Genomic DNA, 24,442 nt, shown 5'->3' with positions numbered 1-24,442 from the left:
CATGCCACAAGGTAAAAGACTAATTATTCTGCAAAAGTCAGTTTAATCTGTTTGTACCTTTGCCTCTTCTATAGAAAGAGTCAAAGCATACAGATGACAACATTTCACAATACATTGATACAGTTCAGTTAATCTTGAAGGCAAAACAAGCCAAACTGTATGTATTAATACCATATTTATGAATATGTAGCACTGGGTATGTTCTCTGCATAAATCTGTGTAGTTCTAGTCTTGTCCCAACTTTCAGCCAACTGCATTCACTACTTGGGTGGTGCCTGTGGCCTTAGGGCTACTGCATAGTAGTGCCTGCTCCTGATGAAAAGTAGAGAATAACCTGTATAGTAAACAAGCATTGTTTCACTCAGTCTTGGATTTCTGTTCCTGGTTGCTTTGACTTCGGTGACCTAGAGTCACATAATGTGTTCAAGACCAAATTGGTCAGCACCCTGAGCCCAAAAAGGTGAATCAACATACCAGAGGTCACATGACTAGGAAATTCAAATTCAGCTGACTTTTTTCTAGGCTATTGATATAAAACCATAAATTTAAATTCCCAGGCCTTTGGCTTTCCTTGCTCACTATACCTCTGGCTTCTCTAATAGATTATTCTGTTGATCCATTAGTTCAACAAGTATTTACTTAGTACCTAGAGTCTGAGAAAGCACCCTCCTGGATTTTGAGAATACAGAGGTATGTAAGACAGAGTCCCTAACCTTAAACTCATAGTTGGGTACGGATGAGAACCAAGTAAAACATTTTAGAGTACAAGAGAGTGTCAGACAGGGTTCTCCAGACAAACAATAAGATGTATGTGTATTAAGAGATGTGTTTAAGAGAATTTGCTCATGCAGTTATGGGGAATGGCAAGTTAAAATCTGTAGGGCAGGCCAGCAGGCTGGAAATGCAAGTAGTTTCTATTGTTCCAGTCTTGAAGAATTCTTTTTCTGGGAAACCTAGTTTTTTTGTTCTTAAGGCTTTCAGCTGATTGGATGAGGCATACCTGCATTATTGAGGGACATCTCCTTAAAATCAACTGATAATTTTTTATAAACACATAAGTAGGACATGATGACTATGTTGACACAAAACTAACCATCACAAGGGTGACAGACACAGAGGAGGGGCACTTAGTGTAGCTTGAGATTCACAATCATACATTTAATACATTTGTTGTATTTGGTAGCTGTCTCCATCCATAGTAGCTCTAACCATAGAAGTGAAAAATAGAATGCTTCTGAAAGGAAAAAAAAAAACCTAGCATTTTATAATGTCCTTAACTTAGCTTATTGAGTCAAGAAATTACATATGTGCCAAGGGGCTTCCCCAGTTCATAGTGTAAAGAGTTTTCTTTTTCTGCGCAGTTACCAGGAACAGCAAAACCTGTCAGGTCACTTTGACCTACCTCTTTCAGCCTCCTCGACCATATCTTACAAACAGAAAAACACCTCAGGTCACTGCTCAATCATTTCTTTCTAATACTGTCATTTTTTTTAGTATAGTGCTTCCAAATGTCATTTAAAAATTGTCATATGACAATTTTACTAATCCATAGGGCTCATACTGTGAGAATTTCCTACATCCAAGGAAAGGGCTTAGAAAATGTTATAGAAAGAGACATAAGTTCACTTTGGTCTGTGTCCACTCCTAAGTCATACATGGAGACAGTCTGTGTATGTCATTAAAAGTGAGTCTAATACTCATCCCAAAACCATTATGTGATACAGATGTTCATTAAATGTGCTAAATATAACCACAGATAGCAGTCACTGATTTATTCATTTCTAACTTTATGTAAAAATACCCACAAAACTCCAGTAGTAGAAGAAAGTGAAGAGTATACCTTGTGCCAAAATCCATTGGGAATTTCTAACATCAGTGTCAATCATTTGATTCATTGAACCAAATTATGTACAGAGTAGGCAGGAAAAAGCCACAACTCAATCACTGCCCCATGACAGATATAACTTGTCCAAAACTCCCATTGTTTAGCTTCACTGAAGAAGCTAGTTTTGGGTTAAATTAAGTTTAACCCTAAATAAATAAAGGGTCTGTCAAACACTTACATTAATTTCATTGCCCTGGCTTTCAGAAAGCTAACATCGTGCTCTGTACAGAAGGGAAAGATTTCAGCAGGAAGGGGAGAGAGGAACATGAATGGATACAAGACTAAGTACATGTAACCAGTGAACTTATGAAAGGAGTTGTTCAACCTCACTAGTAACAGAGGAAATGACACTCATGTACTATTGGCAGGAGTATAAAATTGTTTTTGTTCCGGAGAATAGGTAAGTAATGTCTTTAAATTTTAAAATGTGGATTTCCTTTGATCCATTAATTCTACCACAGAAATTTATCCTAAAAAGATAGACATATATGGAAAGATGTGCCAAAATTGTTTTCGTTGCAGCATTGATTATTATAGTGAAATATTGGAAACGACTTAAATTTCCATCAATTGAATGATTTAACATGCCAATCAATACATCCATACAGTGCAATACAATGTAACTATTATAATGACAAAGTAGACCCATAGTTCTAGACATGGGAAAATGTTTAAGGCATGCTATTAACAGTATTATTAATAAGTTTGAAAAGCAGATATGGGAGATATGTAGTATAATTCTACTAACATATAATCCTTTTTGTGTGTGCATTTCAAGATATACCTAGTAGATAGTTACCAAAATGATTTGTCTTAGTGCTGGGATTATAAATATTTTCCCCAACACTTTTCAAACATATTCAAATTGATCATTTTTAATAAAAAGTTGTTTCTGACAAATCAGTAGCTAAATTCTATTTAGGAAGAATAATTTATTAAATAATAAATATTAATCTAAATCTTAATGTCAAAAATAAAAATAAACTCCAGATTTCTAAATATATATATATATATATATATATATATATATATAAAATTTTGAATCTTCTGTAATTGTCTGCCTGCACATTCAGATTAACAGTTGTCCCTTGGTATACATGAGGGATTGAATCCAGAACCCTCTGAATATACCAAAATCCTCACATACACAAGAACCACAGTCATCCCTGTAGAACCGGCATACATTAAAAGCCAACACTCCATATTTATGGGTTTCACATCCTGCAAATACACCTGCATTTGGTTGAACAAAACAAAATCTGCATATAAGTGGAGGCATATAGTTCTAACCCATGTTGTTCAGTGGTCAACTGTAGTTCTTACATGTGCAGAAAATTTATTCTTATAACATGCTCAGTAAAAAAATTATAGTGTGTTTGTATTGAATTTGAACTAAGTGGATCATAATAATTTAGTTTTTTTTTAAATAATAAATTGTCCTTTGAAAAAAGTTCCATTTTCTTTTCAAAAGATAAAGCATTCTTCAGGCGATGGGAACTATCTATTTTTGGAGGAAAACTTTGTGTTTGCATTTCTAGAAATGAAGGATCAGTTTAACTCATGGCTAATAAGAAACTCAAAATGAACTTGGGCTTATTGATTGGTTTTGGATGTTTATTTTTATTGTAGCATCACATTTGAAATCCAATTTTAAGCATCACCTCTAATCAAAGCTCTTTTAGTATGTGTGACAAATGCATTTTAACAAAATTGTACCCATGTATTATTTGGTGAAATATTTTGCTTAGGAATTAACACTGCAATTCTGTTTCACAGTTTATCCATGTAATTTGAGTTTTTACATGTCTTGCAGTTTCTTTCATCCTAGAGTAGCTTTGGGTTTATTAGCTGGTTTCACTTAGTCTTGTTTATAGGTCTATCACTATAGCTTCTAAGTGCGTCTCAGATTATGTTCTCTTTTATGTCTATCAAACTGCGTTTCCACATAAATGAAAACTCTTCAATTGCTGGAATTCTTTGCTGCTTTATTGTCAGCCTACTAGCTAACCAAATGAGGAACACTACTTTCCAGAGTTTTGTTCTACCCGATGGTAGGCAATTTATCTGGATTTTTTTTTTTTACAATGAAGGAAATAATCCTATTCACATTTACAAATTTATTTGCATCCTTTTGTTCCAGTCTCCTGCTTCATTGGGAGTGATGCCCCCCTTCTTACTAAACACAATTTCTCTGAATCTCATTGCTCTGGCCTTTCCATGAACTTTCTTTAATCAGTCAGACCCTGAATCTTATATCTTCATCTTCTTCCTTAAAATATAAACCTCTCAATGTGTTTCCCATCCTGAATTCCAGAATATTATTCTCCTGGTACCCCTGGGCCTTCTCAGCTTTATTTGTAAGCATCGCTTCTTCTACTCACTTTTTAAATGTTGCTTTACTTTCTGATTTTTGTTTTCCCTCTCTACATTCCCTCTGGCTGGCATGTAAACCAGGCCTCAATATCACTTGGTATTGGCGACCCTCAAGCCTTTGTCTCTAGCTTGTTTTATGCCCTAAAGTCCATATGTTAGACTGACAACTGCTTATTACTCAGATGTTTTATAAACTTCTCAAAATTGACATGTTCCAAATCAAATTCTCCCCAATAACAAACCTGTTCTACTTCCTGTATTTCCTATCTCAGTGTATAAAGACACTGTGTACCTAGTTAGTGAAGACTGGTAGTCATTCTTAATTTATCCCTCTGCCAAGAACCCCTTCCAGACTGAGTGCACAGTGGAAAACTAGCAGCACTTAGGTTATTGGAGAAGCAGAGGAGCAAGACTTAGCAGCTGCAAGACCAGGAAAAGTAAACTCGATCTAGAGAGCCCTGGACCCCCAGAAATACTTGGAGATTATTTTTAGAGAACTATATGCCCTGAACTAGGCACTGGGGTTACTGAAATAATACAGTTTGCATTACTTCTATTTCTATGGCCTCATTTGCCCTACCTGTTAACCCCCAGGTGGTGAGGACTAGCAATTAGGTTGCACACCTTTCTAAACTCATTAGAGAGGGAGGAAATCAGGTTCCAAAGCAGAGCTTCCAGAGCTTCCAGATGGCATTTATATTAACCTCTGAAATACATGTTGTGGACATTAAAATCCATTTGGGCTGCTATAACAAAGTATGTTAGACTGGGTGGCTTCTAAACAACAGCAATTTATTCCTAACTGTTCTAGAGGCTGGGAAATACAAAAAGGTCCGGTAGATTCAGTATCTGGTGAGGACATGCTTTCGGGTTCATGGATGGTACCTTCTCATTGTGTCCTCACATGGTGTTAGGGAAGAGCTAGTTCTCTGGGCACTCATGACCTATCACCTCCCATTAACCCCACATCCTAGTACCATCACCTTGGCACTAGGTGCTTCTACCTGTAAATTTTGGGGGCACACAAACATTCAGACCAGATGGCATTTATATTAGCCTCTGAAATACATGCTGTGGATATTAAAATCCATTTGGGCTGTTATAACAAAATACCTTAGATCATTTTCCCTCATTTCAATTTTACCTCCTCTTTGACTTCATTCAGTCCCTCTCTTTATTTGCTCTCTCATTGCCAATCTCAGTTCAATGGCCCTCAGCAGCCCTCACATCCAACCAAGCTTATGTTAGTCACTAACGTACCCTCAGTTATCTTGAATTACCATCCTACAAAATTCACTAATTGAAGCCTAGCCCTGGAAGAAACCTGTAATCTGCCTCCAACTTCCAGCTTTTTTACCACTTCATAGATGGTTGATGTAGCCAATTATAAGGAGCATGTGCTGCTCTGTCTCCCCCTCCCGTTTGCCCTTCAAACCCAGCACTCTTCTGCCTCTGGTTCATGATGTCACTCCAGTCATGATGGTAAGGGAATTCTACAATCCACACAACAGACGAAAATATGGACTGTGTGAAGCTCATGCAGTTACTGATCAGGAGGAATGAATATTTTCATCTTAATTTTAACTTTTTTGCTCTAGAACTTAAGAAACTTGAGGTGAGGTATAAGATCTAGCACACCAAAGGCATTCAAATATTTGATGAGTGAAAGGTTATAACAGGTCAGGTTTTCCTACCTGTGCAATTTTCTCTTTCAAGACTAATATGTCACTTACCATTAGAGAAATGCAAAGCAAAACCACAATGAGATACCATTTCACACCAGTCAGAATGACTATTATTAAAAAGTCAGAAGATAACAGATGCTGATGAGGTTGTAGAGAGAAAAGAATGCTTATACAGTGTCAGTAAGATTGTAGATTAGTTCAACCATTGTGGAAGACAGTGTGGTGATTCCTCAAAGACCTAAAGATAGAAATATCATTTGACCCAGCAATCCCATTACTGGGTATATACCCAAAGGAATAGAAATCACTCTCTTATAGACACATGCACACATATGTTTACTGCAACACTATTCACAATAGCAAAATGTGGAATCAACATAAATGCTCATCAGTGATAGACTGGATAAAGAAAATGTGGTACATATACACCATAGAATACTGTGCATCCATAAAAAAGAATGAGATCGTGTCCTTTACAGGGACATGGATGGAGCTGGAGGCCATTATCCTTAGCAAACTAACATAAGATAAGAAAACCAAATACCACATGTTCTTCCTTATAAGTGGGAGCTAAAAGATGAGAACACATGGACACATAGAGGGGAACAACACTCACTGGAGCCTATCAGAAGATGGAGGGTGAGAGGAAGGAGAGGATCAGGCAAAATAACTAATGGGTAAGAGGTTTAATACCTGGACAATGAAATAATCTGTACAACAAACCTGCAGGACATAAGTTTACCTATGTAACAAATTTGCACATATATCCCTGAACTTAAAAAAGTAATAAATGTGTGTGTATGTATATGTACATATATACATATACATATGTATGTATACATAATTTAAAATTTAAATCATATCACAGAAGGACACACAGAGGTGTATATATACATGTTTGTACATTAACTGTAAAGTAGAAATTTGACATTTGACATTTGGATCAAGTATGAAAAAACTGCCTTTATGGGCAATCAAAGTGTAGCTCTGGGCACCTGCCATCTGTGTTCAAAGTAAAACTTATTTTTGATGGTCCAGAGAAAAAAATGGAATTAAAAAATAAGTAAAACCAATCTATTAAAAATTATTTATCTTTATTATTTTGTTTGGGTGAAACAAGAATCTAGTTCTCTTAACCTTATTCAATTTTTTACCTTTAAAACTTTTAACAGCCTAATTCTTAAACTCACATTCTAAATACTGAAAGTGTATAACATAGGTCAGTATTAATTTTTTAAATGTCAATTCAACTTAGTAGAAAAAAAGCAATTGATGTGCTTCAGTAATAACTTCCACTTGTTTTAACTTGTTATATTAGCACTTGCAATTCTATTTAATTGGCATGTAATTTAATTGCCACATAAGTTATTTAATTATATACTACAAATGGGAAAAGTTGTTTATAGGCAATCATATCTCTTTTGTTAAAATCTGGAATGCTAGATCTTCCTCAATCTTGAGTTTATATGTAATTCCTTCATGCTGATTATTTGCATTGCATAATTGAGTTATATCACATATTAACTTGTTCTGTCATTGTTTATAGTGGGGTCCTGTATGTATATTTACATTTGTATTACATTTTAGTGACAAGTTCAGACAGTCAAATTTCGATCTAATTTATTATTAAAAACAAAGGTACTAAGATCTGTGTTTCTCTCTTTATGGAAATTGCAATAGCACAATAATTCACACGTAATTTGTTCAGGCCAGGATTCCTTACTTGCTCTCCCTTCTTTGCCTAACTTCAGTATATTATTTTTGAAGGTTTACCGTAGGTGTTGCTTCTACTAAGAAGGCTTTTCTGACCTCATTAATGATCAGGTGGTTTTTCTCTGTGTTTCTTTCAGTACCGTAATGATATAGGGTGAGACAGAACTAGGGTATAGTCTCTATTTTTCAGTAGTGTGGCAGCCTTGGACTACAACAGGATATCCTTGGAAAGCCTCAGGTTTTTTGGTTGTAAATCAGTGATAATAGTTACTTATTTGATTGTTATGAAAGATATATTAAACAAACCTTATTATGCTTTTGCCTGATGCCTGGCACATAGAAAAGCTTTGAAAACTCTAGCTTTCTTCTATTTAATGTTCAATAAATAAAGGTTGAATGAATGAGTAGATTACAATTATCTATTGACTTATCTGACTCCCACTGTTCTGTTCATTTATTCAGGAATGAGTTTGTGATCTTTTGTCTCATGTAAGATGGAAAATAGTACTTGCCTCATAGTAAGTGGTTGACAAGTTGTAAAAACCTTTTGCTTTTTATCTGACTAAATCTTCCGTAAATATTATAAGTAAATATTACTCATTTAACAAGTATTTGTTAAAGCCTTACTCTGAGCCAGGCATTGTTCTGCAGGCAGGTTATACTTCAGTGACAAAGTCTCTAGTTTCATGGAATTTGCATTTCAATGGAGAAGGACTGACAATAAGCAGATAGACAGGCAAGTACACTGTCCAGTGACGAGAGGAGCTACACAGAAACATGAAAGAGAACAAAGGGGCAAGAGAATATCGGGGCAGTTGCTATTTTTATGCAGCATCATCAGGAAAGCATCCCCAAAAAGCTGATATTTAACAGGAGACCTAAAGGAAATGAGGAAGTCAAGCCTGTGGACAGATATCGGGATACAGAGCTTTCCAGGCAAAAGGAATAGCAAGTGTAAGAAATATGCACTCATGCTTCCTAAATATATAACAATTAAAAAATTTTTAAAGAAACCTTGGCTTTCTAGCATTTGCTATACAGGGTGGCAGGCTATGATGCTCCGGTAGATGCTGAGACCCAGTCAGTGGCAATCCACTCAAACCACTCACTACTCGTCACTGGTAGTCATAGGAGGGTATTCAGGAAATACAGTCTGATCTGGGTTTTGACAAGACCACTCTGGCTGCTGTGTAGGAAACAGACAATGGAAGACCAATTAGAGGCCACTGCAATAATCTAGTGAGAGATGATGGGGCTTTGCGGTAATCTTGTATTTGAACTAAATGTTATAATCTAGACCAACTCAGTCATTAAGCCAATGTCATTCATTCATTCATTCAACAGTTTACATATCTTATAACATACTGTATCTGTAATTCTTAAGGAGATGTATCTGTGTGGTCTTATTCAAAACTGAGTAAACATTTCTGTAAAGCCAATAGTGAAATTTGTATGGCTATGTGAATTAAAGTTTAATTTTAAACCATCTTTCCAATGATGATTTTCTACATTGAAAAACTCAAATACACTTAAAATAGTTTTCTTTCATTTTTAACTTCACAAGATAAACTAGTTTATCCTATATTTTCATCCACCTTGCTGCATGTAAAGCATGTCCAAACTTGTAGAAGATGAGTTATAGACAATTTATCCCTTGCAGGTTTGCTATAGGACACTTGTACATTTGGCAATATTGCTTATTCACATGACCCTCACAGAAGCTCATTATTTTGTAAATCAAGATGTGGTAATCATTCCTATGATGAAATATATATTATGTAGTCAAAGCTGGTTCTTATAGAAATTTATTTTATATCATTTTATTTTTTCAATCCTTAAAATTCATTCAGATTGACATAAAATTCCAAAATATGAATTAATGCCACCAGATGGCATTTAAATTAGCCTCTGAAGTGCGTGTTGTAGATTTTAAGCAGATAATTAAAAAAAATAGACTTCATAATAAATATAATTTTTATTTTTTGATCAAATATTTTTATAGGTAAAAATAATTCAGCTTCCCTGCTTAGTTATTATAGGATATGTTTTCCCAGGTGATGGTTTTAATTACATTAGCTGGCAACATTAATTCACTCTATGTTTGAATTTTTATTCTTTTGTACTTCTTTTTAATATATTCAACACATACTTTGTTTTTTAAAAGAACACTATAATAATTATTCCTGTGGAACCATGTAATGTATTGAGTGAAACAATTTTAAAAAATGAATATCTTTGTACATAGCACCCACATAAGTAAATATATGTAATATTTATAATTTTTGGTTGTTAATTCAAGTTTCTTCTTCATTTTTATTTATTTTTCTTAAGTTTCTGTAAGTTATATTTTAACATATTTGATTGAATAAGTGGTATTGTATTGTTAGGTGGTATGATATAAATGGTGAAAGGCATACGGTTTGCTTTAAAGCTGCAAGTTGTATGTTTTATATACAGAAAACGACCTTAAATCATCTGTTCTCACTATTCAAATGTCACAGATAAAAAATGTCTAATAAGTAAGAAATTTTTAGTTGTTTATTTCTAGAATACTTCCTCACACTTAATGGGCTAAAACAGATGTATGTACACCCTCACATACATGTGCACACACATACATATACACAGGCATATGTATATATTGTATACATATATGCGATATATATATACTTTAAATACATATACTTTAATAAATGGGACTATCTTTCCTAGAAACTGAGGGATTTGTATTATTTTTAATACTTTTATCTTAGTTCGTACATACAAACACTCAGTAAACATTTGTTAAATAAATGAATATGAGTACATGCCCTTGTCTGATTCTCAACGAGGAAATATATTCATTTGAGTTCCTTTGACAGTGAGGGAAATCATGGCCTCTTTTTCGCTATATTTAATTTCTCAATTTACTATAAGTCATTTAAAAATTTTAGGATGGTTGTGGTGGCTCATGCCTGTAATCACAGCACTTTCGGGGGCTGAAGTGGAAGGATCACTTGAACTCAGGTGTTCAAGGCTGCCAAGAACCATGATGGCACCACTGTACTCCAGCCTGGGTGACAGAGCAAGACTCTCTCTCTCTAAGTAAATGCGTAAGTAAATATTTTAAACCTTCCTTTGAAAGAATATTTATTATGGTCATCCAAATTTCTCAAGGACCTTGAGTGTGTTTTTTATTGAAGCACTTAAGCACTGTGGACACAAATTGGTGTTTCTGTGTCCTTGTCTCCAAATTGCACTTATTAAGCACTGTCTTCAGGTGAGATCAATATTTTTTGAAAGTCCCCAAATTTACTTTATATAATTATGTGCTTGGATTTGCAGCACAATTATGCTCTCATATGATATGAAATATTTTAACTCTTTCCTAAGACCACACACAAGGGAAAGAAAGCTATCTACATTAAAAGGCCAGACTCTCTTTTTTTGTTGTTTTTAAGAAAAAGTGCTCCTTTGATTTGTAACCATATAGACATAAATGATCTTTTCAAAATCCTTCTCCTTTTTCAGAGTCCACACCCAAAACATGTTTTAATATTGGCTGATGCTCTTTCCAAGAAAAATTTCTACTCAGTACATCTCAGCATTCCCTGTCCTAATTAATTGAGGCTCTGACCTCTCCCGAGCTTTCTCAGCAGGTTCATGTCTACCTCCCTGACCCTAACTAGTCTCTCCCTTCTTTCACACAGTGGTCAGAGTAGTTTTTTTAAGGTGAAAATCTGATCACTTCGCTGTCTTGCTTATCTTCCAATGGGTCCCTGCGCCACCTCCTTCAAGATTTTGGTATCCCCTTCTCTGTGAGGCTGTCCCTGATTCGTGAGAGAAAGTCATGTCTGTGGGCCCTGTACTATCTTATGTGTACCCAACCCGACTTGACAACCTTGACTATAAAAAACAATCTCTCCACAGTTAGGTGTGTAGATAGAGATATTTCTTCCCAGAAGTCTGTGAGATTCTTGAGTGTAAGGATCAGATCTCCCCCTAACAGTTCCAGTGCCCGTCAGAGCACCTGAGACATACCAGGTATTCACAAAAGATAGATTTGTAGGAATAAAATATATCTAAGCAATCCATTGTCTCCATTTGTTTTTGCTATTGTTGACACAATGCAAAATGGTAAAAAAAAAAATGTTTCTTACCAGAAGGTGTCGCACTAGCTCCATGTTTTCTGCATGATTTTTGGCTTTTCAGCTTTGCTGTAACATATTAATTGGGCTGTTATGGGAAGGAGATGATAATTTAGGCACTGTTTACAGAATAAAGCTGATTTAACCTTCAGTTTCTCTGTGAACATTTTTTTTTCAAACGTAGTGTTCCAACTGAAATTGCCAAAGTAAAAGGAAGACTTCAAATTTAAAAAACGATTAGAGTGAAATAAAAATTCAAGCTAGGGCATCAAGTTAAAAACACAGGAAAAATGTGAAGCACAAAATCAACACCTCAGAATGGTAATGGCACAATAATAGCTATAGCCACACAACTGTTTCTTTCCATCTCACAAGTGAAAAGCAAATTGTGGTTGGTATTTTAGCAAGAGGGCTCAAAGGAAAAACATGACCCAGAGTGAAATGTGCCTTGTTTTTAGGGTTCTTTGGCTTTGAAGAGCTCAAGATCCTGACAAAAAACTTCAAATCATGGACCCATGAACATTAGAAATGTAACACTTTTACAAGCTGAGAACCAGGGAAAATGAAGAAACAAAGAGAAGAAGAAACACAGAAGATGAAAAATCATCTCTGAAGGTATGAAAATATATAGTGAAGATAATTCTTTAAATAAGATATACAGTGGTCAGATACACATTACTGAATACTTACAGCTCAGGGTAGTAAAAGGAAAAGAAAGTCTCGGAATCAGACGATCCAGGTGATGGATTCTAAAATTACTAGTTGTGTGACTTAGGGTTTTATAGACCCTGGCATCTCAAATCATCAGTACTTCCAAACATAAAATAAAGCCTATTTACAAAGGGTGTTGTGAGGGTCAAATAAGATAAATCATGCTTTGTGTTCGTTAAAATGCCATATTTGGATAAGGCAATGTTAGAGAAGGATGAAGCCAACACTTCTTGAGCATCTATGGTGTGGCGAGTGGAGTGCTGGGTACTTTACATAAAATCACATGCAATTATTTTCCAGGCGGCAAGATTCTCTCCAAAGTTTCCTAGTCCATAAGCTGCAATCACAGCTCCCTCCTCCTCATATCTCCTTTCTGTTATGGCCCTGTCACCATATTCCAATGAATACCTCTGAAATATGTAAATGATAGATATTACTCCCAGCCTAAACACTGAAGGGACTCAATGAGGGATGAGCTTTACTGGAAGTGGTAATTTTCAGCTTCCAGAGGCCTTGCCGTAGGGGTGAGTTAGAATTAGTGCTTCTAAAGAAGCTCTGGATATATTTGCCAACAAATTCTGAGTGGAAATTTTCTTTTGAAGATGTAAAAGAATTTATCATCAGACCAAGATCACATATACCTTTTTAGACCTTTTCATGTGGATAGAAGAGACTTTTTAAAAAAAATTCAAAGGTTTCTTCTATTGCAGGTTAAAACTAGTTTTGGAAGATGACACTTTGATACAATAGGAATAGCCTTACCCCAGATGAGCCCTGAAGACATTTTTTCTTAATAAATTAAGATTAGGCCATATACCAAGCAACACTGCAATCTATATTTCTAAGGTTATTATTTTCATTATATGCACAAAAGTATAAGCTGTTTAGTGGTTTGTAATTTTCATTCAGAAATAATCAGACTTGAACAGGCAAATATATCATCTTATATGTATATACTCTTGGGTACGTTAGAGTCAATAGTGTTATTCTAATGAATGTCACATGGGCTAGGTAAAAAAAAAAAGAAGCCAAAAAAAATAGCAAAAGAGAGGAAGGAAACTCTAAGATTGTGTTCTGTTTAAAATACCAAAAGTGAATCTTACAGCAGTGAATGCCCTTAATTCCAGGCTTTCTCTTCTTCTATTTATCTTTGATTTTAAATAAATTATGCTTGAGATATTTGCTGTTAAAAGAAGCCAAATAGTGCCAGAGATTAAACTGTTCATCCTAAAAAATTTGCAAAGGTTTGAATCAGTATCATAGAAACACTGTTAGGACATTAGCAATGTGTGCAATAAATTATAACTTCCATAGATTTTCTTGTGCAGCAGTTCTGCAAAACTTCATTATTTCTGTGACTGTTGAACTGGAACCATTTCCAGTTACTAAAATGGCAGGTCGACTATTACGTCAATTGCTGATTAGTAGTTCTATTTCTTGACAAGGTTACCAGTGCTGCCATTTGATGTTTTGCACTGAGTGGAATTAATGTAATTCCGGGAGGTAATGGTAATGAACTAAATTTCATATCTACAAAGAAGCCTGGACAGCGGGTCAGACTTGCACTTTGGTCTTTATCTGAAATCAGATGCCTTATCACCACAAATCCTGTCAAGTTCCCCCAAATAAGCTGGATTTATTAATACGAGTTGTTACTCTTTGTTCCAATAATGAGCTCCACTACTGGTGGTTGCTCAAAGAACCACAGAAAAGCAAAGCAGAGGACCTGTCATTAGACAGCAGCCTACACAGGCAGTGGGAATTGGATATGGCTTTTAACTCCATGCCATTGGTGGTAATTTTTGGTTGCTTGCCTGATTCGCCTGGGGCAACTGAAAACCTTAGTTTTATTCACCTTAGTTTTATTCAGGCTAATTGTCAGCCTGTGCAGTGGTGCCAAATTTGAGACATGATTGACAACCAGATATATATCCTCAGATGTATGAACCTCTGGTTCATAGTCATTAGCACTCCATCACAGGGCTGCTCTGCCCCAAAGACATTAGTAGAGGCCAGTGATCTGCTGAGTCCAAAGAGTTCAGGGGAGGAGAAGCAGCACATTCCCACCCAGGTTTTCACAATTCTTGTTGCATTATTGACCATCTTGCATAGGAGAAGCCGGATGGTGTAGGGCCTATTGATGACCTTCTTTGACACCCATTTGTGTGCAGAGGCGGCTCAGGCTAGACATCATCTGTCCTGACTTGCTGGCCATATCATCATGTAGCTGTCTCTTTGTGTTGATGGATTTCTTTGAATAGCTTAGTGAGTTGAGCATTAGCTAAGTCCATAAAAAACAATATATAAACCCTAATGTTGCTTATCACATTTTTTTCTCACTCTAGAAAATCCTAAAGACTGTGTCTCTGAGACTTGTCTATAATTTTAAGAAATGCACATGAGAACAAAGAGAAAGAAAGATATGTGGAGATATTACATCCATCACCTTTAAAATCTAAACATATCTCAAACTATTCTTTTCCCCTTTGTTCTATTAAAACACATTCCCCATACAGTGAAAGAGGATTATCCTGTGCCTGTCACTTTTTTTTTGGTGCTTCTAGTGCTTGATTGTGTAATCAAAATATTAAAATTAAAATCCATATGAACAAGCTGTTGAAGATTGTATCTAAAAACAGGGCTGATGGCCAATGTGTTATGTACTGAGGGTTATCATTGTCAGGGAAAGACAATTCAAATGATATAGTAAATATGACTTTTTCCCCAGTCTGAGGGAAAAAAATCTTGCAAGGAATTAAAGCTTTCACAGGTGGCTTCTGGTGTTCATCCCCACTTTCTTATTTTGCTATATTTCTTTAGGACTCTTCTCCTTCCTAAGAATGACTTTCTCTTCAAACTAGTCCTCGAGCATCTTCATTTACCTTTTGGGAAAAATCCACTCTCCACCTACAGGGGCTGATGGTACCAGAGGATCCAGTGGCCTTCCAAAGTCTGAGCTACTTCTTCCAGAGAGCAATGCCCGGGAGTTCAGCAGGACAGTAAAGACTGGCCTCTGGCCCTTCAAGTCCTGCAGAGCAATCTCATGTGGGAGGAGCCACCCTAACTGAGCCTTCTTCAGATCTTCCCAACAGTGTAGTTGTTCTACTTTTCTTTGTCTTCATTTGCCTGATAGACACCTGCTGGCTCCTATGGAGATATATATGTGTGCATGGGCTTCCCACTCATTTTTTTTCTGAAGGCCCGGTCTTCCTTTCCAGATTAGGAAGCCTATATTCCTACACTGTTCTCATAAACTGGAAGCCAGTGGGCAGAATTCTAACCATAGATATTATTTGTTTGGCTTCCATAATGTTCTGAAAAATTAACTCAATCTACATAACTTTTCTTCTTCTTTGGAAAAAGCAGAACCTGTGGCAATCCTAGAAGGCATTTCTAGAAAGCAACATAGCTTTGGAGCTCAGAAGCAGCCAACTTTTAGACAGGCCTTGCTATAGGACTGCCTGCCATTCCCCAGTGTCTTAATATTTTTCTTTCTCCCTTGGGTTTAAGACTATAAGGAAGAAGAAAACCTTTTCAAATCAGACACCTCTCTCACAGTGGATTTGGCAGAACTCATTAATATACAGAGCAGTATCAGGTTCTTTATTTCTACTTTCACTCCTCTCTCAAATTTAATTCTTAGGTCTTCCAGGAATAAAAAATAAAACCAGCCCTTTAATAAAACATAGACTTTCTGTGGCTGTTTGCTTAGCTACATGAGACCTGACAGAAACTTTCATATGTGCACATACAAGGGCTGGATCAAGCACTTTCCATAAGGCCTCAACTTCCTTCCGGGAGGAAGGTAATGGGAGTTCCTCTTCCAGGACTGGTCGAGGTTAGTAGGTTTTAACACCATCATGCAAACACTTAGTTTCCTAGAATATGCCTTATAATCCATTTAGTTCAACGTAACTCTATGCAAGGATATCCTACAGAGTATTTGATTCCTCTTCTTGATCACTTCTAGAGATAAAGTGCTTCTCTATCATAAAGATTATCCATCCCATTTTTGGACATGTCCCCTCTAAAATGGGTGTAAAGTATTAAACTGTGCCCTTTGTTGTAGGGTTTTTGTGACAAGATTTCTATTTGCTGTTTGGTTCTAGAAAGTTATTTCTTTTGCTGAGCCAAAATTCATCTCATACCGTCTCCTAATTATCTCCCATAGATCTTCTCAGTTTCTTCTGCATAAAATCCTTTCTAATATTTTACGACACCATGGTCCTGATTATGCTTAGTTTAGACATCACCAGTTATTTCAATGTCCTCCTATGAAACAGTTTCTAGAGTGATCATCATTTTAATACCTTTATATTTTATATTGCATTTTAAAAGGCAGTTCTTTTGTTTTGGAGCACTGCTTATCATACCTAGCAGTAAATTAAACATGCTTTTTCTATTTAACTTTAGGCGAGCTTGTACAGGCAGAGAATAATCATGGTGGTCATCATTCCCATCACAGTCCATGTAAACAGTATACTCTGAAGTTGTGCGTGCAGTGTGCAGCCTGAGTGACCCTACATGGAAGTCCCTTATATATCCCAGGGAGAAGTGCCAGATATATATACAGGACAGCCATTAGTTCATTACCCATTCCCAGGGTGTAAGAAAGAAGGCAAGCAGTTCACTGCAAGAAGGAAGAAGTTGGTGGTGTGGATTTCAATGGAGAGAACTATACATATTTTGAGTTCTACCTGTTCCTACACCTACCTGCCATGCATGAGAGGGAATACTTTGCCCTCGCCTTAAACCACATGAAGAAGGTTTTCAGAGCACAACTCAGAGAATCTGGCCCTTACCTCTGAATTTGGAGAATGCAGTAAAACATATGTTCTTTGAGATATAAGTCTGTCATATAAGCACAGTATTCCAGATGTGATCGGTTTGATGCAAAAAGCAATGGAACCTTTATATCTGAGAGCATAAACCAGTATCCCATTGATGCTTTTAGTTGCCATGTTACAAAATTGCCTTATATTTTGTGAGATCCAAGATGGCTGATCATTAGCAGCTCGGGACTGTAGGTCCCAGTGAAAGTGCAAAGAATGAGAGGACGACACACTTTCAGACGAATTTTTGTTGCTCACGGACCAGGTCCCAGCAGAGGAGACCCATGGGTCACCAGTGAGACTCTTGTGGCCAGCGTGGCAGTTTTGCTGGTGACTTGGTGTGGCTGTTCTTGGTGCAGAGTAAACGGGACTGCGTCCCCTTTTGGCTGACGTTTGGAGCTCCGGGAAGGCAGAGTCGCAAGAAGGAAGCCAGACCGGAGATTCCTGGGCAGAAAAGCACCATCAATCTTAATGCCACTGTTTTAGCTGGTGCAGTGGGTTGCTCAGATTCCAGTACTGAGAATCAACAAATTGGATGTCGACTCAGAAACCTAATTAGAAAGTCGATAATTACAAAGATGATAGATGGATAAATTTATAATGAGGGGAAGAAACCAGCCTAAAAAGGCTGAGAATACCCAAAATCAGAATGCCTCTCTCTCTACAGGGGATCACAGTTCCTCATCAGCAATGGAAAAAGGCCTGATGGAGAATGAGTATGTTCAATTAACAGAAGTAGGCTTCAGAAAGTAGATGATAAGAAACTTCTGGGAGTTAAAAGAACTTGTTCTAACCCAATGCAAAGAAACTAAGAACTTTGAAAAAAGGTTTGACAAAATGCTAACGAGAATCGACAATATAGAGAGGAATATAAATGAATTAATGGAGTTGAAAAACACAACACGAGAACTTCGCGAAGTATGCACAAGTTTTAACAGCCGAATTGATCAAGCAGAAGAAAGGATATCAGAAGTCAAAATCCAACTTAATGAAATAAAACAAGAAGACAAGATTAGAGAAAAAAGGATAAAAAGGAATGAGCAAAGTCTCCAAGAAATATGGGACTACATGAAAAAATCTAACCTACATTTGCTGAATGCGATGAAGAGAATGAATCCAAGCTGGAAAATACTCTTCAGGATATTATTCAGGAAAACTTTCCCAATCTAGCAAAGCAGGGCAATATTCAACTCCAGGTAATACAGAGAACACCACAAAGATATTCCTCAAGAAGAGCAACCCCAAGACACATAATCGTTAGATTCATCAGGGTTGAAATGAAGGAGAAAATACTAAGAGCAGCCAGAAAGAAAGGTCAGGTTACCCACAAAGGGAAGCCTATCAGACTCACAGCAGATCTCTCAGCAGAAACCCTACAAGCCAGAAGTGAGTGGAGGCCAGTATTCAACATCCTTAAAGAAAAGAACTTTCAACCCAGAATTTCATATACTGCCAAGCTAAGCTTCACAAGTGAAGGAAAAATAAAATCTTTTGTGAACAAGCAAGTACTCAGAGATTTCATCACCACCAGGCCTGCTTTACAAGAGCTTCTGAAAGAAGCATTAACAACCAGTATTAGCCTTTCCAAAAATATACCAAAAAGTAAACAGCATCAACATAATGAAGAATTTACATCAACTAATGGACAAAACAGCCAGCTAACATCAAATGGCAGTAATAAACTCACATATATTATTATTAATCCTAAATTTAAATCGACTAAATCCTCCAATCAAAAGACACAGCCAAACCCATCGGTATGCTGCATCCAGACCCATCTCACATGCAAGAATACACCTTGTATTTTCCTTGGTTCTGGAGAGGAGATTCAATGATAATCACAGTAATAAAAATCTTGCCTTTATGTAATTTGGAGTGTTGATACATGAGAGAAATTAGATGGTAGATGTGAAAACTTTTTGTAAAGTGTACAGTTCTGTAAAAATTAGATATAACATGACACCATTTTCAATTGCTAGTGTATGATATCATAGATGGAGCTTTGAAGATATTGAAAACTGCTGAGCATAAACAAAAAATACATTTATATTGTAAGTTTGTGACATCTTGAAATTGGACAGAATGCTTAATAATAAATGTTTACTATGTGACAATCACTTATTTATAATCTCTGTTCTCCTTTCAAATGTAAATTAAAAAATAAAAAGAATTGCCTTATATTGAGTTTCAAAGCAACTAAATTATTCAGGTATTTCCAGATGAACTGAAGTTTGGTCATACATATTGATACTTTATATGGGCAAATAATTTTTTGAGTGTAAATCTGAAGCAACTTGCTACAGGAGCAACATCACTAAATGTGGGATTTACAATGCCTTGGTTTGCCTCTTACCTCGTTTACTTAGTTGGCCAATCATGGATCTCCCTAAGCCTCAGTAGCCTCATCTGTACCATGAGAATAATACCTCTCCCAAGGAATTGTGAAAGTTTCAGATGATTTGTGTGGGTGGTTAGCACATTGGAAGCACTAGATAAGTACAAGTTCCCTTCTGCCTTCTTTGATGACACCCACGATTTGTGATTTTGCTCATCTCCAACCACCCTGCATAGGACAATGTGACACAGGGACTGAGAGCTATTGCTATGGAGGAGAAACCACTTACAAGCATGTGACTTTGGGCAGATTGCTTCAATTCCCTGCTTCTCAGAACGTTTCTTTGTAAAAAAGGTGAAATAATAGCATTTGAGTATACGATGAGACATGACACTTGAAGCATTTAGCAAAGAGCCTGGAACACATCATATGTTCAGTATTTTTTAAAAAATTGTCATTCCTACCGCCTCAGTGACTATGACTACAGTGGAGTTTATTTGCTTTGATGGCAGGGCCCAAAACTGTCCTCCAGAAATCTGACCAAAGGATGTCTTTGAAACACTGTCTTTATTTTGTGACAACTGAAGAGCCTTTAATTTAGTTAGTCTGGAACTCAATAGCTGATTTCCAGCAGGGGGAGGTAGAAGGAAAGATGGCCACAGAATTCCATATTGAGAGTCTCATTCATTTTCATCCACATTGTCTACAAAGTCTCTTGCCAATTTCTCTGAGAGATCCTCCCCCAAATTCTAGGTGTTCTGTTCTGTTTCCCCAAATGACAAGGTAACATTCAGTATGTCACTTTGATTTCACCTGTCAGCTCTTCCTTTTATGTAATTGACTTGAAGAGAAGTGGCTTTCCTCCTGTTTTCTCTGAATTCACTCTCTAGCTGGTCCTTCTACTAACACTGCATCATCCTTTGCCGTCTGCCCTTAGTCATCACCTATAATATTTCCTGCTGTGTTGCTACCCTCTACTCTTGGGATTACAGGGAATGACCTGGGTTATTAGGAGCTAAGCTGCAAAGAGATGGCAAAATGAAAATTGAGGTTTGTACTGGCCAAAATTTAGGATTTACGATATAGCAGTGTTTAACTACATTTTTATAACTAATGGGTCCTGTGTAACTTTTCTAAACTACTATGAATGTAGTGTTTTGATAAATACTATTTTTATGCAGGAAAAATAACAAATAATGTCTTCCTATGAGAAAGCCAAATGAGCTACAATGAGATGACCCGCTATAATGATTCTGAAAAAAGAAAAGAGCAATTTTTATTTGGCTTGGGCCATCTTGTCCTCTGTAACTATCATTTCTTCTTGGCTTGTGGAAATCCTGAGAATAGGTTGCAAACCCATATTATTAGCTGAATTAACCCTTGGGTGTTGGTCACCCTAGATTGGGAATGACTGAGCATCGCCGTAGCTGGAATTATTAAAACAAAATCATTTGGTGAGAAAGGTGCTTTGTCTGTTGAAGAACATACTAATTAAAAATTCTAACTTATTTTCTTTTTATTTGTTTTTTCATGTTATGATGTTTGTGTTAATATTGTAAGTTCTCACTTATTTCATGATGGATTAGCTGCATTCTCTTAGGAGAGGTAGAATGGTGAATAAAGCAAGAGCTTTGAATCACAATGATCTGATTCTTCCACCTACAAGCTGATACCTTCATCAATCTGTAAACCTCTCTGAGGTGTAGTTTCATCATCTGTAAAAAAGATCAATAACACCAACTTCACAAGATTGGCATGAGGATGAAAGATGATGTATGTACAGGAAAGATAGTGCCTGGCACAGTGTAGATGTCTGATAATGTGTAGTTATTTTCACGAAGATGGGTAAATTACCATTTTTGAATACTTGCTATATACCAGCCCCTCCTTATTTTCTGATTAGAAAATAGAGGCTTTGGGAAAGTAGCTTTCTCTAAATACCATAGCTAAGATATGACTGTGTTCATCACCATAGGCCAGCTTTGCTGGGATAACCGGCAGCCTCCAGATCTGAATGGCTTTAATCAGCAAAGATTCATTTCTCATACATATCATATCCACCATGGGTTTGTGTGTGGCTCTACATCCCATCATCCTCAATGAGGAGGACAGGCTAAGGGAAGCACCACTATCTGGAATGTTGCTGTTCACTGAGGCCAAGAAAAGAAAGATGAAGAATTCTGCCGGAGCTCCTAAAACATTCTACCCAGAAGGGGCACGGATCACTTTTTATATTTCATTGGCCAGAACAAGTCACGTGGCCATGCCTAACATCAAACAGGTGGAAACATGCAGGCCTTTCTATAACCCAAAGTGGTAACATCTTTACAGTGATTGAATTCAAATTCAAAAATAGGTATCTGATTTACATATGCACAAAACAGGGGAACTGGAACCTCTTACTTTTTCTTAAATCCATTCTTCATCACAATGCATTTTTGGCACATCTGAAGAAATTTCTCAGAATTTACAATATCATAAGTGTAACTACTCAAGTCTAAGTGCAAAAGCACAATGCCAAGCAAACTGGAGGGGATTTGTGGGTTTTCTTCTTTTTGTGATTGTGCATAATCAAACTATGCACCTTCTTTACGGACTTTGCCTGTTTCTTTTTCATTTATTTGCCTTTTCAGTGAGTAAAGTTGTATATTCCCCTCTCAAATTCTTTTCCCTGCTTACTAAATATTTCTCCACACCATAGCACACTCCAGTGTTAACCATGTTGCTTTTTCCCCTTTGGCTTACAGCTTACGAAATCGCCTTAGTTGCTGTGTGTGAGTACGGAACACATCAGAACAATGAGCACTATACAATTTTGCACTTCTGTTTCCAGTGTTGCAGAACCTTGGCTCATCAGAGCATTTTTCTCACGTCCTGTCTGACTGACCAGTTAGCTCAGGGATAAAAGCTCCCTATGGTGACAGGCTTGCACAGGTGCAGAGAATAAACCCTGTAGTCATGATTCTTTCTCCTCAACCAAAAGGTGGATTTTGATGTGGCCTTTAAGTGAGAGAAAAACTTATTGAAAAAGAAGTCCAGAGGAACGAAGAAACCCCACAATTCTGATCTTGGGTCAGCTATGGGGATCGTATTACAAACAGTCAATTTATCAAAGAATTCTCAAGTTTTTATTTTCAAGTGAATCTGCAGAGCCTTGGGAGCATGATTTTGCTGTTTTAATCTTCCTATTTATTAATTTATTTTTACTGCTTTGGGTTTTCCTGCAATTCACCAGTGAATAATCACTCTCTCCAAACTCCCCCTCCAGAAATGTGTTTTTCTCCTTGTATTTTCTTTTATGTTTGTTCCACAGCTTCCATTGAGTTATTGTCTTTTATCATAATAAGATATTCTCATTAGTTCAGAATTTGTGATCACTCCAACAGCAACAAAACCTTTTTTAACCTGTGTGCCCTTAGGGAGAAAGTGTTGGCTAAGCAATTTACTAGTGAAAGCATGCTTGTCTGGAGAATATTTAAGCCTTATGTGATAAATCCATGAACTCCTTTAAGGGTGCTTATTTCCATGAAATGAATATGGTCATTACCATAAAGAATCTTTACCTCATCAATGTCTACGTCTTAAAATCCCATCAGGTGGCATTTCCTTAATCAAGTTTGAGTTACAACATGAATGTGTAAGTAATAAAGTTATGCTCTTATTTTTTTAAAAAAAAGGAAGTACAGTTCACATGGTGTGTTCTATGAGCTTTATCATCTACCTTCCAAATGAACAATCCTAGTCTTCTGTTTGAGACCATCACTCTACTTATAATTTGAGTTTAAGAAGCATAATTTTCTTGTCTAAACAATTTAATTCAAATGCTCACAGTTTCTCCTGTTCTCCTAGCTGTGGAGAGGAAGAGAATAAAGCAATTCCGCCAGCAATTTGTGATGCAGGAATGCTTGAAGACCAGTGCTGCTACGCATCCTTGGAGGAGCCAACTCCAATGTCATTTAAACCAAATGAAGCTATAAAAATGTTTTGAAGATGGTTGCTCTTAAGGGTGAGAGGGCATGGAGTATACTACTTACTCTGTCAAAAAACAGATGTGTGGTAATGAATGAAATTCCTTCTTTTCAGTTTGGTTTTTCATCAGCCACATTATTGAGTCATTGCGAGTGATGAGGGTTGGGAGAAGAACAGTTGGCACAACTGAGAACAGCTTTTATTTGAGATCAGTGACCTCACAGTTATTACCTTCCCTTTGTGTTTTTATGCCTTCTTACTTCTTGGATGTGGGAAGCAATACAGAAAAGTGTTGAGGAGTGTGGTTTCTAGAAACATAGACAATGGGATTTGAATTTCAGCTGTGCTACTTACTAGCTGGTATTTAACCTATCTGAACCTCAGCTTCCTCATTTGTGAAATAGTGCTAAAAATAAAACCCACTTCACAGATGTGAAGATTCAGAGCACCTGATATATAAGGTCAATGGATATTTTCTGATCTTGGGCCAAGTGGACCCTTAGTTCCGTGAATGGCAAGTATAATATCTATTTCTAATGGCAAACAGTAGTATCAGCCATCTGTAGCTGCTTCAGAAACACTGGATCAAATAAGCTAACCTAGTCTTCAATTACATGAGGCTATTGTGATGGCTCTACTCAGTTCCTCTCCGAAAATTCAATGCCTGTTGTTTAGAATGCATTTTTGGCTAATGGTGGACAATAATAGAAATGCTGAGCTCCTTAATATCTCACAAGTTCACTCATACATGGGTGGGGCCAGAGCCAAAGAAATATCCATTTATTACACTTTTTATGTCACAATTTTTCATG

This window comes from Callithrix jacchus, chromosome 7, assembly GCF_049354715.1.
Source record: "Callithrix jacchus isolate 240 chromosome 7, calJac240_pri, whole genome shotgun sequence".
Lineage (NCBI taxonomy): Eukaryota > Metazoa > Chordata > Mammalia > Primates > Cebidae > Callithrix > Callithrix jacchus.
Note: the sequence above shows the minus strand (reverse complement) of the source record.